This window comes from Cucurbita maxima, unplaced genomic scaffold (genome assembly GCF_002738345.1).
Source record: "Cucurbita maxima cultivar Rimu unplaced genomic scaffold, Cmax_1.0 Cma_Scf00021, whole genome shotgun sequence".
In the NCBI taxonomy this organism is placed as follows: domain Eukaryota; kingdom Viridiplantae; phylum Streptophyta; class Magnoliopsida; order Cucurbitales; family Cucurbitaceae; genus Cucurbita; species Cucurbita maxima.
The window spans coordinates 3105049-3120189 of NW_019272037.1; the positions used below are offsets into that span (position 1 = coordinate 3105049).

Genomic DNA, 15141 nt, shown 5'->3' on the forward strand with positions numbered 1-15141 from the left:
TTAAAAAAAAAAAAAAAAAAAAAAAAATTAGTGTTCGCATTGGTTTTAGTAAATATTAAAATTTGTGTCCATGATTTGCTTGAAATTAGTTTCATTGAAATTGATTAAATAATTTGGTCAAATTACAGTTTAGCTTCTGAAATGATAGTATGTTTCTTCAAATCTTGGACAAAATCAAAATTTTTAAAAATTAATTGTCTTATTAAATATAAATATAATTTTTATATCTAATATAATTCTAAATTTTTCAATTTTGAATCTAGCATATGAGTAATTTTTTAATAAAAAATAAAAGTTTTTTTATGCTAAATTTGTAATTTTGAAAATGGAATGATTAAATAGGCAAATTTCAAATTTATTTCAAATTTCAAATTTTAATTTATAATTTAACCTTATAAATTCCATTCAAACTTATTACAGAATGAAGGCTAAATTGTTTTTGAAAATGTTTAATTTGTGAATAAAGAATGAATAGAGGAAGGCTAAATTGTTTTTGAAAATGTTTAATTTGTGAATAAAGAATGAATAGAGGAAGCAAATAAAGAAAAGAAAATGAAGTGTCATCGCCTTCTTCCACCCATCAATAAATTAAAAATAAGAATTAAAAAGAAGATATGAAACAATACTAAATAACTTTTATTGCATGTCACGTCGCACATATCTACATTACAAATCGGGTCTATATGGTAAACCAGTTTCTGGCAACCAACTTTTATTGCATGTCACGTCGCACATATCTATATTACAAATCGGGTCTATATGGTACACTAGTTTCTGGCAACCATGTAGTCCCATTAATAAATTGTCGTACTGTGAATTGAGTGGCTTCTTTTCGATTCTCTATTACATGGAATCCTGGCCATTTGACTCTTCTGGATAAGTTAGCCCCCGGTCCTCTATTGCCATACTCCATAAAATAATAATTTCAGAGAACTACTATTGGACCATTCTGACCATCCGGCGGGATTCACCACTGAGTCTAGAAACGATTCCATGAAAACCACAGTGGAATAGTCTCTCCAAGGACGGCCAAGAAATACAATCGTTTCATTTACTGGCCCAAGTTTAAGAGAGGCCATTACACTGCAATTCTAAAGCGAAAAGCCACTCAAATCATCTGGGTGCTCTTTAGACTGTGCAGTCATGGAATCATCTGGGTGCTCTTTAGACTGTGCAGTCACGGTAACAGTCTACAATCCTGAAAAACAGCACGAGCGTTTCCAAATAAATTTACATTATCACTCGTTAGGAGAGCGACTGCTTGGCAGTGTTTAGGTCCAGCTCCAGCCGAATTTGAAAATGTAATAGAAATAGCTATAAAGTTGTTTGCAGCCACAACTACGAAGTTAGAGAGAATAATAATTATTAGAAGTTCAAACTTCTAATAAATTGAAATAATATAAGAAAATGAAAAATAACAAAATTTAATCTCTTTAAAATGAAAAAATTAATATCTAACCCAATAAAAATTGAAAGGAGAAATTGAAAGAAAAAAAATGTCTCTACCTTGTAAATTTATATATTTCATATTTTAATGCTATAAATTTATTAAAATAAAGAGTGGTTATTAGTATTAAATATAAAAATTGTATTTATATTTAATAATAATTATTTGAAGAAAAAGTTTATATATTTAAATATTTTAATCGTATAAATCTATTGAAAAAAACAGAGGGGAAAAATTATATTTATATTTAAGAAAGAATTAATTTTTAAAAATTTTGAATTTGTCAAATTAAAAGTACAGAAATCAACATCATTAAATAGACATTCTAAAAACAAATTAACACAGACATTCTAAAAACAAATTAACACAATTATAATCAATTTCAATAATAATTGTTCCAAATAAATCATGACACTAATTTTAATATTTAGTTAAACAAATAGGGTCATTATTCATTAATTTTTTTAAAAAATAATTCGTACTTGAGAACCTTTAACTTCTCATTTTAAAAAATGGTTAAACCCCTTTTTTTTATCTCTAAAATATATATATATTTAATAATGTTTTCTTTAGAAGACAACTTTGAAAGATTCACAAATGTTTAGAAACTGCTTACCAAAGGTGGCTGAATCTGATGTTCCAAAGCCAGTGGCCTGGCTTCGGTTACCTACTATAGTTGTGGTAGATGCATCATCACCCCACAATGTAATGAAGGTTTTCGACGATTCGATTTTTATATATTCAAAATACATTCCAGGTTTAACATGAATGTTAAACCTGGAGTTACTGTTATTCGGTGCCGCTGCTAAAATAATCTCCCTCCCCGTCCAATGAGACGGTTGCATTATAAGAAATGCAACTACAGGAGGATGGAGGATGTAGTACAAAAAAATGTAATAAAGAAGAGGATGAAAAGGCTAGACATTTTGAAGACGTATGGAGTTGCAGAGATTGAAACTTAAACGAGCGAGATTGAGAGCGAGATTGAGAGCAGGATTGAGAGCAGATTGAGAGCAGATTGAGAGCAGATTGAGAGCAGATTGAGAGCAGATTGAGAGCAGATTGAGAGGTGCAGATTGAGGTGTGTTTCTTACACACTTCAATTTACACTTATATAGGAAAGAGAAGAGAGGAAAATGGAAGAGGGGAAATAATGTGTATTTCTCCTTATAGCAAAGAAAATGTTATATGTCACTGTCCATTCACATTTGTAAATAAGGAGTTAAACATCACTCTCAATTCAATTTGTAAACCCAATCAGTTAAACATCACTCTCATCTACCTTTTGTAAATGAGAGGTTAGATGTCATTTTCATAAGACAAAAGAGACAAAGACAGACAGAGAAGAAAGAAAAATTGAAAAAGATGGATAATACCAAAGTTTTCCGGCGAGCGTAACCCAAACTCCGGCGACTTCGAATGCGTCAGTCTCCAAACCCTTAGGCCTCACCTGTAACGACAGAAACCACGAAATAAAGAGAGAAAGGAGTGGAAGACGAAAGTTAGCAAAGAAGTTACAAACACAGAGATGGAGAATACCGAAGTTTTCCGGCGAGTACTCCGGCGACTTGGAAAACAGCCTCCCACGAATTTCACCTGTAAGGACAGAAACCACGAAATGAAGAGAGAAGAGCGTGGAAGACGAAATTTAGCAAATAATTTACAACAAACACAGAGATGGAGAATACCAAGTTTTACGGCGACCGTAACCCAAACTCCGGCGACTTCAAAAACGTCAGCCTCCAACGAACCCTTAGACCTCACCTGTAAAGACAGAAACTATGAAACAAAGAGAGAAAAGAGTGGAAGACGAACGGTTTTGTCTCGTCGGACATAAACGCCGGCGAGACAGAGACTAGCAAAAGAAAGACGAACAAACCTGCAGAGAGTAACACAACCATTATTCTGGGAAGAGAGGACTAACGAGACCGAGCCAAGGAACACCTTGATGCACACGAGTGATTACTACCAAACGAGGCATAGGTTTGTCGGCAAAGAGGATGAAGTGATTGAAGAACCAGACAAAGGGTCGTCTCCTTCCGTTCTCGCGGCGGCAGAAACTAAAAGGTTAGGGTTTGTTATCTACTTTTTTATTTTTTTCCCAATGTTTAAAACGGCCCAACCCATCTCCAAATGTTTAACCCATCATTTTAAACGGCACAACCCGGGCAGAGGCACGCTTCGAACCTCGGTGGACGCAGATTTACCCTTCTATTTTTCAGGACATGACACGTGGCGTGCAGCGACTGGCAGTAGGTTTCGGGTTGGACCGTGGGTCGGTTTCCGGTTTGGGTTTCTGGGTCGCAGTCGTACGCGTCTCCCTCCTGTTCGGCCGCCACGTGTTCGTCGCCGATTGCCTGAGTTCATCCCATTTACAGATTCCAGTCGAATTCCACACCAACCTATTTAATTTGGATTTTTCTATCTTTCAATCCGTAACTCGAATGAATTCGATTCCTTCACGAGAATTCAAGATCTCAAGTCGAACTATCTAGATATATTTTTCTTGCATTTTTTGATACCGACAACGAGATCGAAAATTAGAAAAGATTCAGTTTCTTATCGAGGTTGACGATTATCGATTTCATTTTCCAATTCGATTATGGCCACGATTCCTCCGAAAAATTGGAAAAATCCTTACAACTAGATTATTAAGACCTAAATTATCCGAAACTTATAGATCTATGGCGAAACAAACGAGGTCGCAGACTTACCTCGCGTTCTTACCCGTTAATTACTTGAAACGAACGATCCAAATGCTCAGACCGCTCCTCTTGATCCTCTGAATAGATCTGATAAGAGACCTGAGATCGAGAGCCCTTCCCTCCTTCTCCTTCTTAAAATCTCTAACTCCTCCTTTCTCTCTCTCTTTTTCTTTTCTTTTCCTTTTCTTTTCTTGCAGATCTGTGCAGACCCCTCAAGTTGGTGTGTGGGGAAAAATTACCTTTTTGCCCCCATTTGACTTCGGCCCGAATTTTTTTTAGTAAATCACCATTTTAAAAAAAAATTCTAAGCTTCTCGATGTGTCCGGAACATTTTTTCCTTCTACACCAATTTGAGAATCACGCTCTTAGACCACCAATAAAATCTAGAAACTCGTAAAAGTTAAGAGGGTGCTAGGCATAAAATAGTGTGAGTTGTACCTGTTGAGCTCGAGGTGTTACATAGCTCCTTGTGACTAATCCAAATCTCTAGGGGCACTCAGGTGTAGAATTACTGCTCATGATCTTGGGGTGCAAGGTTTACTGGAAACATTTGACCTAGGTCCACGTGTAAACAGCACTAGTTGTAGTGCCCTAAACTTAACTGAGTTCTCTCATGCGTGTTTTGCTAGGGAGACCTATCGATCACCTAAGCCCGTAATCCATAATTTAAACTTCGCCTTGGTCCTTTTTCTGGGAGATGAGGAAGTCTATTGAATTCCTACCGCAGTTAGGTGGCTTAAAACGGACTTATGGATCGAGGTTTATCTATTATGACTCATCGAGTCTTTTTAGTCAGGAAGCTTTAGAATCTACACCTTATTACTAACCCTTACAATCATGAGGTTATTGGTCAACCAAAGGTGGGATTAAAAAAAAAAAATGTCTACCAGTACAATGTAATCGTACTAATTCTCATTTAAAAATAAACAAGTAAATGTTTCTAGTAGTTCATGTTTTGGCCGAAAATTAAGAAAAAAAAAAATGGTGAGAAGACTAACCTCAATCTATCTTACTTTTCTTTTTTCATTTTCCGTTTGTTTTAAATATTTATCAAATTAACCATAAATTTAATGAAAAAGAGTTATTTTTAGAAGGAATTAGAAAATTAAATCTATTATATGGAAGGATTTAAGTTTGATTTTTTTTTTCTCAAATAATTAATTTTGATGTGATATTGATTTAAAATATACATAATTGGTAGGATATATATGATTCATTATTTTAAAATAAAAAATTATTTACTATCAGATAGATGTTTCAATGTCGGTGTTAAAAATCTTAAGACACATGTCATCAATCAAGATTTTTATACTTTTCTTAAATATAAAAAAAATTTGAATATTTTCCATCCATATAAAAAAGATTTGAATATTTTCCTTCCATATAATTGAATATTTTCCTTCCATATATAAAAAAAATCACATGAGTTATACTAGAATGAAACAATAAACCTAAAATAATCAAAATTCAGTTTCAAAATATTGATGAGGTTTCATTTCCTAGAAATGTGATTATTAACTTTCCAAACCAAGCTTTGGAGAAGACATGGAAAGTTGTTCTTTATTACCTATAAAAATGAGTACAAAGTGTTGAAATGGAAAAGAAAAAAAACGAATACCATGATGAAAAAACTCTCTTGTATCCCTTTTTTATTTCTTTTGAGTTGTTTGTGTCTCGTTTCCCAAATACATCAAACTGCAGCCTCACATGATTTTGTCAGAGACGCCTGTAAGAAGTATGTAAAAGTAGAACAAAATTTTTGCTATGATTTGGTAGTTTCAGATCCTCGTGCAGACTTGAAATCAAACTTCTCAGGACTCCTGGCTATCTTCATAAACCATTCCATTGCATATGCCTCTGATACTCATAAGTACATCGTGGAGCAGCTGAAGAGGTCAGATTTAAGCAACATGTCTCGTCAGGCTTTCAAATTATGCGATACTAAGTACAAAGAAGGCATAGATGATTTTAAAGCATCGTTACAAGATTTGTTAAATGACCCTAACACAAGTATGGTTGATAGTACAAATTTGGCAGCGGGTGCTTTTTATGCGTGTGACTTAGAATTTGGCATCTCCGTACCATATCCACCATATTTGATGTCTCGTTGCAAACGCTTAAATCCAATGTTGGATCTTGCATTGGGAGCTGCAAATTTCTTACAATGCAAGCATGTTCTTCCTTGCTAATTTGAGTAAAAAATGCTCCTTCATTGAATCCCAACCATACATGTGATTGTGAATTCAATGAATCAATAATATATTTTCTTCTAAATTTAGATATTCTCATATGAATTATTATCCTTATGAAAAATAAATTGCTTTATACTATATTTAAAAGTCTCTCATCATCCAAGTATTTTAAAATTAAAAACTAAAATTAAATATTACGGATTCAAATCAATCTTTGGAGAAGACAGTCAAAATTGTTCTTTATTATCTATAAAAACGAGGAGCTGAAAAAGAAAAGAAAAAAAAAAGTAAAAACGAACGTGATGGTGAAAAAACTCTCTAGTATCATTTTTTTATTCTTTTGAGCAGTTTGTGTCTCATTACTCAAATACATCAAATGACAGCCTCAGATGATTTTGTCAGAGACACTTGTAAGAAGTACGAAGAAGAAGAATGACATTTTTGCTTTGACGTGGTAGCTTCAGAGCCTCGCGCAGACTTGAAATCAAACTCCATAGGACTCCTAATTATCTTCATAGACCATTCCATTGCATATGCCTCTGATAGTAATAAGTAAATCGTGGAGCAGCTAAAGAGGTCAGATTTAAGCAACATGACTCCAGAGACTTACGAGCCTGCAAAAGTTACTACGAATGGGGCATAGACCTTCTTCAAGAGACGTTATACAATTTTTTACATTACCCTGACAAGAGTTTGATTAACGCTACACATTTTGCGTATGTCATATTTCAAACCTGTGAATCAATATTTGAGAGCGTTGCACCATAACCATCATCTTCGTTGTCTCGTTACCAAGGCTTACAACGACTTATGGAGCTTACAGTTAGAGCTACAAATTTCGTTTTATGTAAGAAAATTGTTTCTTATACTCCATTGCATTCAAACTAAAAGAATGCTTCCGTCTTCGTTGAATCTCAACAACATATATGATTTGAATTCAATAAATCGATAATATTTCTTTAGAAACTTAAATGGTATTTAAAAATTCTACCATAAAAATACTTGTCTTTTAAGTTTATTAAGATAATTTGAGGCAAATTTTATAAGAAAATAATAAATATTAAATGGTTTTTCAACACTAATTTTTAAAATAATTCAGTGAAAATTTGATTATATTATGTTTCGATAATCATCTACATAATTATCTTATTTAAATTTATTACTTTTCTTATTTCTATGATTGAAAAATGAAAATTCTCTATAAAATATTGGTTTGATGCCCGTAGATAAAAGAACCTAGTTGATTTTTTGAAATAAAAAAAATATAAATAAATAAATTTAAAAAATTCTTTTAATTGGAAGGGATAATTTTTCTATTTTTTTTTTTTGTTCAACACCTTCGTGAAATCATAGTGAAAAGTTACTTGGCAGATTCTTCCACAAGATACATGAAGTCCTCAAAGATTGGAAGAGCGACCCCTTGTGGATCGCTACTAGTCAACCTATGTGGTCTTACACTCCCTTCTTAGGAACGAGTTTATAGCACAAAAGCAGGAAATCGCTAACCATTTTCACATGGTGAGGGCACCTGGTCCTCTCGGCATACCTCCCTAAAGATGATTGCAATATGGCTTTTAAAAAAAAAAAAATTATAGACCAAAATAAAACAATTATTTCGTGAAAATAAAATAAATTTAACATTTTAAGCATTAAATTGGGATTAAAAACTTTTTTTTTATTAGATCTATATATTTATCTTACTCGATGGTTTGAAATCGATAGTTTATTGTCAAATTTAGAGTATAAATTACATTTTAAAAAATAAATAATTTTAAATAATAAAACTAATTAAAAGTAAAGAAAAAACTCAATTAAAATAAAATAAATGGAAGAGAGAACCCAAAACCTTCGTCTACCTTTCACTACGTGCTCCACTTTCTTCTTCTTCACGACGGCTCCTCCCTTTCTGCAGTTCAGTGTCGCCGCCGTCTTTCTTCCGTCCGTGCTGACGGCGTTTTGTTCCCCGTGTGCTGTCGCTTCCTCATAGCCGGCTGCACTTATTTTTTACTTTATTGTTTATTTTTCAAGGTATTCTCTCAATCTCCATCTGTCTTTATTCTCCTTTGAAAACTCAAATTAGGGTTTTGTAGGGAAAGAATGGAGGTGCTGTTTTGAATTTATAATTTTATTACAATAGCAGAATAGCAACGAGAATATTTTCGAACTGTGCTGCCCTCTGCCCTTTGATTTCTTGGTTTTTTCTGTCAATTGAGGCTTTGATCATCTGTATATCTGTTTGGTCTCTCCTGAAATTTGCCTAGTTTCTACGACCAATTGTCTTTTAGTCCCTAGCTCTTAGGAGTTATTTTGATCGACAGAACAAATTTAACCATATATATTTATACAGAATCTAGCTGAACTGATAATATAGAACAGCTTGTGGCTTATTGTAAGGCTCTTCAATATGGCAAATGGCCCCGGACTCGAATCTCTGGTTGATCGTAAGTAATCTCACTTATAATCCCTCAAATTGTTCAATTTTTTAAAATTGACTTTTCCTTTATTGTACTATTCCAAATCTTCTCATCCGCTTGCACTAAAATTTTCCTCTTAATGTTTTTCAGAAACAATATCAGTTATCACAAATGACGGTAGCAATATAGTGGTATGTTCATGAGCTATCATCCGGTTGACTTGTATTTCATCCACCCAATTTGTGTTTATACTAATGATACTTTATTCAGGGAGTGTTGGAAGGATTCGACCAGGCTACAAATATTATCCTCGATGAATCTCATGAACGCGTTCACTCGACCAAGGTTTGTACAATCATCAATGTAGCTAAGATGTCTTTTATCCACTCTATTTTATCAATGTGTTTGAACTTCCTATTAGAATAATTTCTGTGACATTTGTATTTTGAATGCGTTATCTGCTTCTGCTTCTCCTTTTAATGCATTTCTATTCTGTTTGTTCAAACAAAAAAATTTCATACTTCGCTGATTATTGTTTTCACCATAAGGAAAGCATATTTTCACGGATACCAAATATTACCTCATTTGCTAGACTCTGCCCTCATGCTGTGTTAGATTTCCTCCTTCTGAAGCATGCCCCAGTTTGATTTTTAGATTTTTATATCACATTTTTGTCACTTTAAATAGTATATTTCTATAGTTTTTGTTTGTCAGTTCATAGTTCATAGTTCATATTACATCTACTACCATTTTCATATGGATTTTAAATTTAAATGTGTGAACAGATAAGTTTTCATGTGATATAGGTCGCTTGAATTTCGAATCTCGCTTTCAAGGGATTTAACATCATTATGCCTTTGCCCTTCGAATCCCATCTTTTTAACTAATTCTAATCTTGGTTTGCAGTAAGGCGGTTCAACATCTCGTTTTGGGTCTATATATAATCAGAGGCGACAATATGTAACTACCATCTCCTTATCATTTTCTGGAGAAGAACATGTTCAACTAAACTACTTTTAAATTTTGATTTTTTCTTATTTTCATTTTGTATATTTTACCATTTTGAAATTGTTGGGGAGCTAGATGAGGAGCTTGATTCTAATCTGGATTTGTCAAAGCTGAGAGCTCATCCTTAATTGTATCAGGAAGCAAAGCATGAGTAGGGAACTAAAGAATCTTGTGAGGGTGTTTTAAAAACTTTGATAAAAAGTCCAAATAACACAATATCTACTAGCGGTGGACTTGAGCTGGTACATAAATACTTGAGCTGGTACATAAATATTTGAGGTATTTTGTGATTAAGTATCCAATATTATTATTAAATGTAATGTTGGAGAGTTAGTTGTTGAATAAAGAAGGTATAAATTGACTTGAACTTTAGCGGATAATAAAATTAACTCAAAATTAACTCATAACTCGTGTTTAAGAATTAGAGGATTGTGTGAACTCAAAATTACTAGTTATTTGTTCTTTATTTATTGTTTAAACTCGTATTTGTTTGAGAAAAAATAATGTAATATTATTTAATACAAAATATTCATTAACACATCCAAATTGAAATTGATTCTAAAATATTAATTGGAAGTGATGTTAAAATTAATTTTTTTTTTAGGTTTTAAATTAACATACAAATTAGAGATTAATACAAAGTTTATATGGTAATTGAAATGCTGTTGAATTATACAATGCACTATTTTAATACTGGTAACAATTTTTTACCAATTTTTAAATTTCATCCTATTTACCTCAAACTTGAATATATATTATTAAATTCCTGATGGCCTAAACCGGGCCTGGTATATATAGCTCATTCCGAGAGGGCAAGGCATTTTTGCAGGTGACGAAACACACACTTTCCTCCCGTCCTGCCAAGGACGAAACACTCACTTTCCTCCCGCCCTCCCGCCAAAGACGAAACACTCACTTTCCTTCAGCCAAAGACGAAACACTCGCTTTCCTCCCGCCATTGCTCGAAGCTTCTGAAGCGATTCTTGCGAGTACAAAGTTTGTGAAGAATATTGCCTTTCCTCTCGAGTTTTTCTGTAAGCTAATTTCGTCTGCAGAAATCGTTAATTACATCTCTTGCTTCTTCCTCTCTGTGTTGTTTTCGCCGCTGTCTACTCTTTTTTCGCTTCCTTTTGATGAATTTTTGTCATCTGTGACTATCTTATAGGTTAGTTAGATGAAACACCTGACTGTGTACTTGAAAATGTCTTGTAATACCTTGCGTTTTCTTTAATTTGCCTTTCGTGATTCTTCATCCCTTCGAATGCATTTAATTGTGGAATTGTCTTAGATCATTTGTCGAGAACAATCGAAACTGATATTGAGATATTTTCGTATCTGATATTGTACGTAGGCAATGGCTACTGAAGACGACTCCGTCAAACAAGTTGCTGCAGCACGTAAAGAGCGATGGAGAGCTTTTAAGAGCTGCTCAGGAATTGTTAACCGCTTCAGATGAGAAGAACTCTGGAGGAGAGGATAAAGAGAATGGTGCTACTGAAGATCCTGAAGAAACGTGAGTGTATCTTTTTCTTCACTTGTATTGGAACTTATTTTTTCTGGCAGTTTTTTATTCGATTTCTCGAGTTAGTCCATCAATAATGATTGTATTGTATTGCTCAAATTTTGGAAAGTTATTCTTCTATTCATGGATCGCTTTGTTTCTAAGCACATCTGAAACGTTCAGGTAAGTTTAATTTGATTTCTCTGTCTGTAGTATCCTCTCTCTAGTCTGTTCAACTCTATTCTCATTTATTTGTGTTTCTAAAGATCTAGCCTATGACATCTTCTCTAAATGTAGGATGCTAAACTATAATTCTTCTCATAGATTAGAAGCTTCTAACCTACAGAAACATGAATGATTTGAAAGAAAATATCGAGAAAGTTGCACAACAATCCATTAAGGCTACATCCCGTAGAAAAAAATTAATTGCTCATATCTCCTAGAAATTGAGACTCCAGCGGAAAAAAAAAAAATTCATCGAAAGTAGCGCTATAAAGGAGATGAGGAGGTGAAAAGAATAGATTTCATGCTACTCTCTCTGACCTGAATGTCTGTCTCCTTCTACTAGGAACGATGATGTCCTTCTTCCTATGCCTTCAACCACTTTCTTTCTATCTTTGTTTTTGTTGTCTGACCTCTTTCCATCCTATTTTAACTATTTCTCTCTTCCTCTTCCTCTAGCCTCCCATTTTTGTACTTTCACTTTACGGTGGGAGTCCATACTGGAATCACATGCTTGCACAGTGAGCCAAGTTCTCTATAATCTGGCTTGGGACATGTTACAGATCATTACTGCATGCTATTGCCAGTGTGCCAAGCTCTCTAAAACTTGTTTTGGAACATATTACAAATGACAGGCTTGGCAATAGTATCCGTGCATTGTCGAGGCTGCACAGTCAAAAGTTGTCCTCATTTCGTCAATAAGCTGCATCTTTCTGTTTGCAGACTAGAGTCATAAATGGCCACAAAAGGTCCAAATAGAACAGAAGACTAGCCAAATATTTGATAAAATAGTATTAGGAACCAAGCTGCAAAGTTTATGTTAGCATGGTGCATACGAAGCATGCTTGTAAAAGTATCTTCCCATTCACTAAGATATTTCCTTCATTTTTTTTTTAATATTTTTAAATTCTACCCTATCTTTTTCTTTTTTAATTTCTAGATCTTAATATTGTTTGGGCTGGTAGACTTTTAGATGATGATAATGTGATAACACTGATGGCAACATACAGCTTGACTGCTTATTTATCTTTTGAGATATATTCATAAAAAGATCTTTTGTGTTATGTTTTCACGGTTACCTTCAAAAGTGTTTCAACATATTTTCTCTCTTGCATGGGAAAAATGTGTTCCTATAAATGACATTCTTTTGTCCACTAAATATATGTTTAGTGATATCATTGCCAACTCATTTGAAAAGTTGACGTACAAAGATACTATGCTAGTTAAGTACCTTTTCCCTCTTGCAATGAGTGCAAAATACGGGCAAACTCATTTCTTGTTGGATTTTTATGTGCCTCGTTTTCCTTCTCAGTTCTTGATTCACTAATAAATTATCCTTTTTCAGTAATCTTAGTATGAAATTTCGAAACTATGTTCCTCATGATAAGGAGCTTCAGGGGGAAAGCTTGTTCCACCTATATTGCCGAAGTTTGAGGACCCTGTTGCTACTGAACCTCCACAACTAAAAGAGGTAGTTTTTTCAGTTCTTCTTTTATATGTTCTTAAACTAACCATTGCTTGTACTTTTCGGGTCTTTTGTATTAATTACATTCCATTGGAAATTTGTAGGATCCATTTGTAAATATTGCTCCAAAGAAACCAAACTGGGATCTCAGAAGGGATGTGCAGAAGAAGCTTGATAAGCTAGAAAGACGTACTCAGAAAGCATTATATAAGCTTTTGGGTGAGTAGGAATTTTGAATTAAAGCTCTGCGAACTTCATAAGTCTCTGTTTTATGTTCATTCTTTTACTCGCTTCATTTGGTTTAGTAATTGGATGTGGAAAATTTAATTTATTCGCTTTGTTTGTCTGGAAAGATATCTATCTCTAGTCAATTAGCATATATATAATATTGTTTTTATCTGCTAGTTCTATCTTGTGGTTCCATACATATATATATATATTTCATGTATTTTACAATACTTCACAAGTTTCTTATTAAAAAAAATTGAACTCTATCAATTGTGGATCTTTTCATTTAACAGTCATCCCTGCTGGGTAGTTAAAGTTGGGGGATTTCTGGGTATCGAGGGAAGTTGTGAAGATTGGAGTAGAATAGGGCTAGTTTAAACTATAACCTTCCCGTCTTTAAAGGAAATTATTGAACCTAAGAAACTACAATCTTTAGGAGGAATCAGGATGCCCCATATAGTTGTATTCAAGTTGATGTAGGTTACTCTCATTACCGTATGCATTGGAAGTTACAAGAGTGATTATTGTGTGTATCATAAGATGGTAGAAAATGATATGAAGCTCCTAAAATTTAATAGTGGTTACAACTTAGAGCACCCTTCTTGCCTTTATGAACTTTATTTTCGTGCAATTTTTTTTTGTAGAGGAACAGGAAAAACAAAAGCAGTCAGTCGAAGGAGACGATGACCAAAATATTACAGAATGATAGTATGCCGCCCAAGTTATGAGTTCTCCAGTATTACGGTCGCAATATTCACTACTATTCGACAGCTTTCTATCTCATATGGTCAGATTTTCTGTAACCTTTCTGATCATTCTTTGCCGCAAATCTTTTGCTTTTAATTTATCTATTGTGGCTTCCGGTGTTCCTTGACTAATTATGCCTCATAGCATTGTTAGACGAACACGACTTTCTACAACGGTATGATATTGTTCACTTTGAGCATAAGCTCTCATGACTTTGCTTTGTGCTTCCCTAAAAGGCCTCAAAGCAAAGTCATGAGAGCTTATGCTCAAAGTGGACAATATCATATCATTGTGGAGAGTCGTGTTCGTCTAATATGGTATCAGAGCTATGCCCTAAACTTAGCCGTGTCAATAGATTGGCAAATCCTCGAATGTCGAACAAATGACTCCAAAAAGAAAAAAGGAGTCAAGCCTCATCGAAGGCAGTAAAAAATGACTAAGACTCCAAAGGAGTCAAGTGTCGATTAAGGGGAGGCATACTTTGTTCGAGGGGAGATGTTAGATGAAAGTGTACCACATTGGTTAATTTAGGGAATGGTCATGGGTTTATAATCTAAGAATACATTCTCCATTGGTGTGAGGCCTTTTGGAGAAGCTCAAAGCAAAGCCATGAGAGCTTATGCTCAAAGTGGACAATATCATATCATTGTGGAGAGTCATATTCGTCTAGCTCAAAGTGGACAATATCATACCATTGTAGAGAGGCGTGTTCGTCTAACAAGCATATCTCACACTGGATAGTGATTTGTGATTTGTATCTATGCTAAAATTACTTTGTACTTCATCTTATCTTCATTTTGAACGGTTTTCTTATTTTTTATCTGCTAGTTTATAATCTACAATGTACATTAATTTTGCTTCTGGTTTCAGTCAGACCTTTGCAAACGTTCCCAGTCCATTCAATTTCCAGATGACGTCAAACCTGTAAGTATAGATGCAATTAAAAGGTTTTTGTATGATTATTGACAACTTGTATGCTTCCGGTTTTGCAATTTCGAAAAACGTGACTTGATTGAGGTCTCAATTTTCAGTTTAAATTTCAACCTTTTGAGTATTTATGAAATCTTTTTCGCACAGACTCCCTGAAGGATGAGTTTAAATATTAGGTTTATGTTATTAAAAAAATATTACTTTTTTTTTTCTTCTGTCCACATTTCTCTCTATTTTTTCTCTTTTTCCTCTCATTTTAAAAAAAAAAAAAAAAAAAAAAAA

General features: G+C 33.8%; 1 long non-coding RNA gene and 1 pseudogene across 4 annotated transcripts; one reads left to right on the forward strand and one right to left on the reverse strand.

The window, feature by feature from the left end:
- Window positions 1-1208: 1208 nt before the first annotated feature.
- On the reverse strand, window positions 1209-4390 carry LOC111495848. Of its 4 annotated transcripts, none has more exons than XR_002720366.1 (6): window positions 4162-4388; window positions 3327-4090; window positions 3136-3211; window positions 2987-3043; window positions 2064-2897; window positions 1209-1338 (listed from the first exon to the last, which is right to left on the reverse strand). It is a non-coding gene; the product is annotated as an uncharacterized LOC111495848 (long non-coding RNA). The 4 variants fall into 4 exon arrangements; XR_002720368.1 differs by having other exon boundaries at window positions 3327-3849; window positions 4175-4385; XR_002720367.1 differs by having other exon boundaries at window positions 3327-3849; window positions 4162-4384.
- A 3791-nt stretch (window positions 4391-8181) lies between these two features.
- LOC111495843 lies at window positions 8182-14749 on the forward strand (annotated as a pseudogene).
- Window positions 14750-15141: the final 392 nt, after the last annotated feature.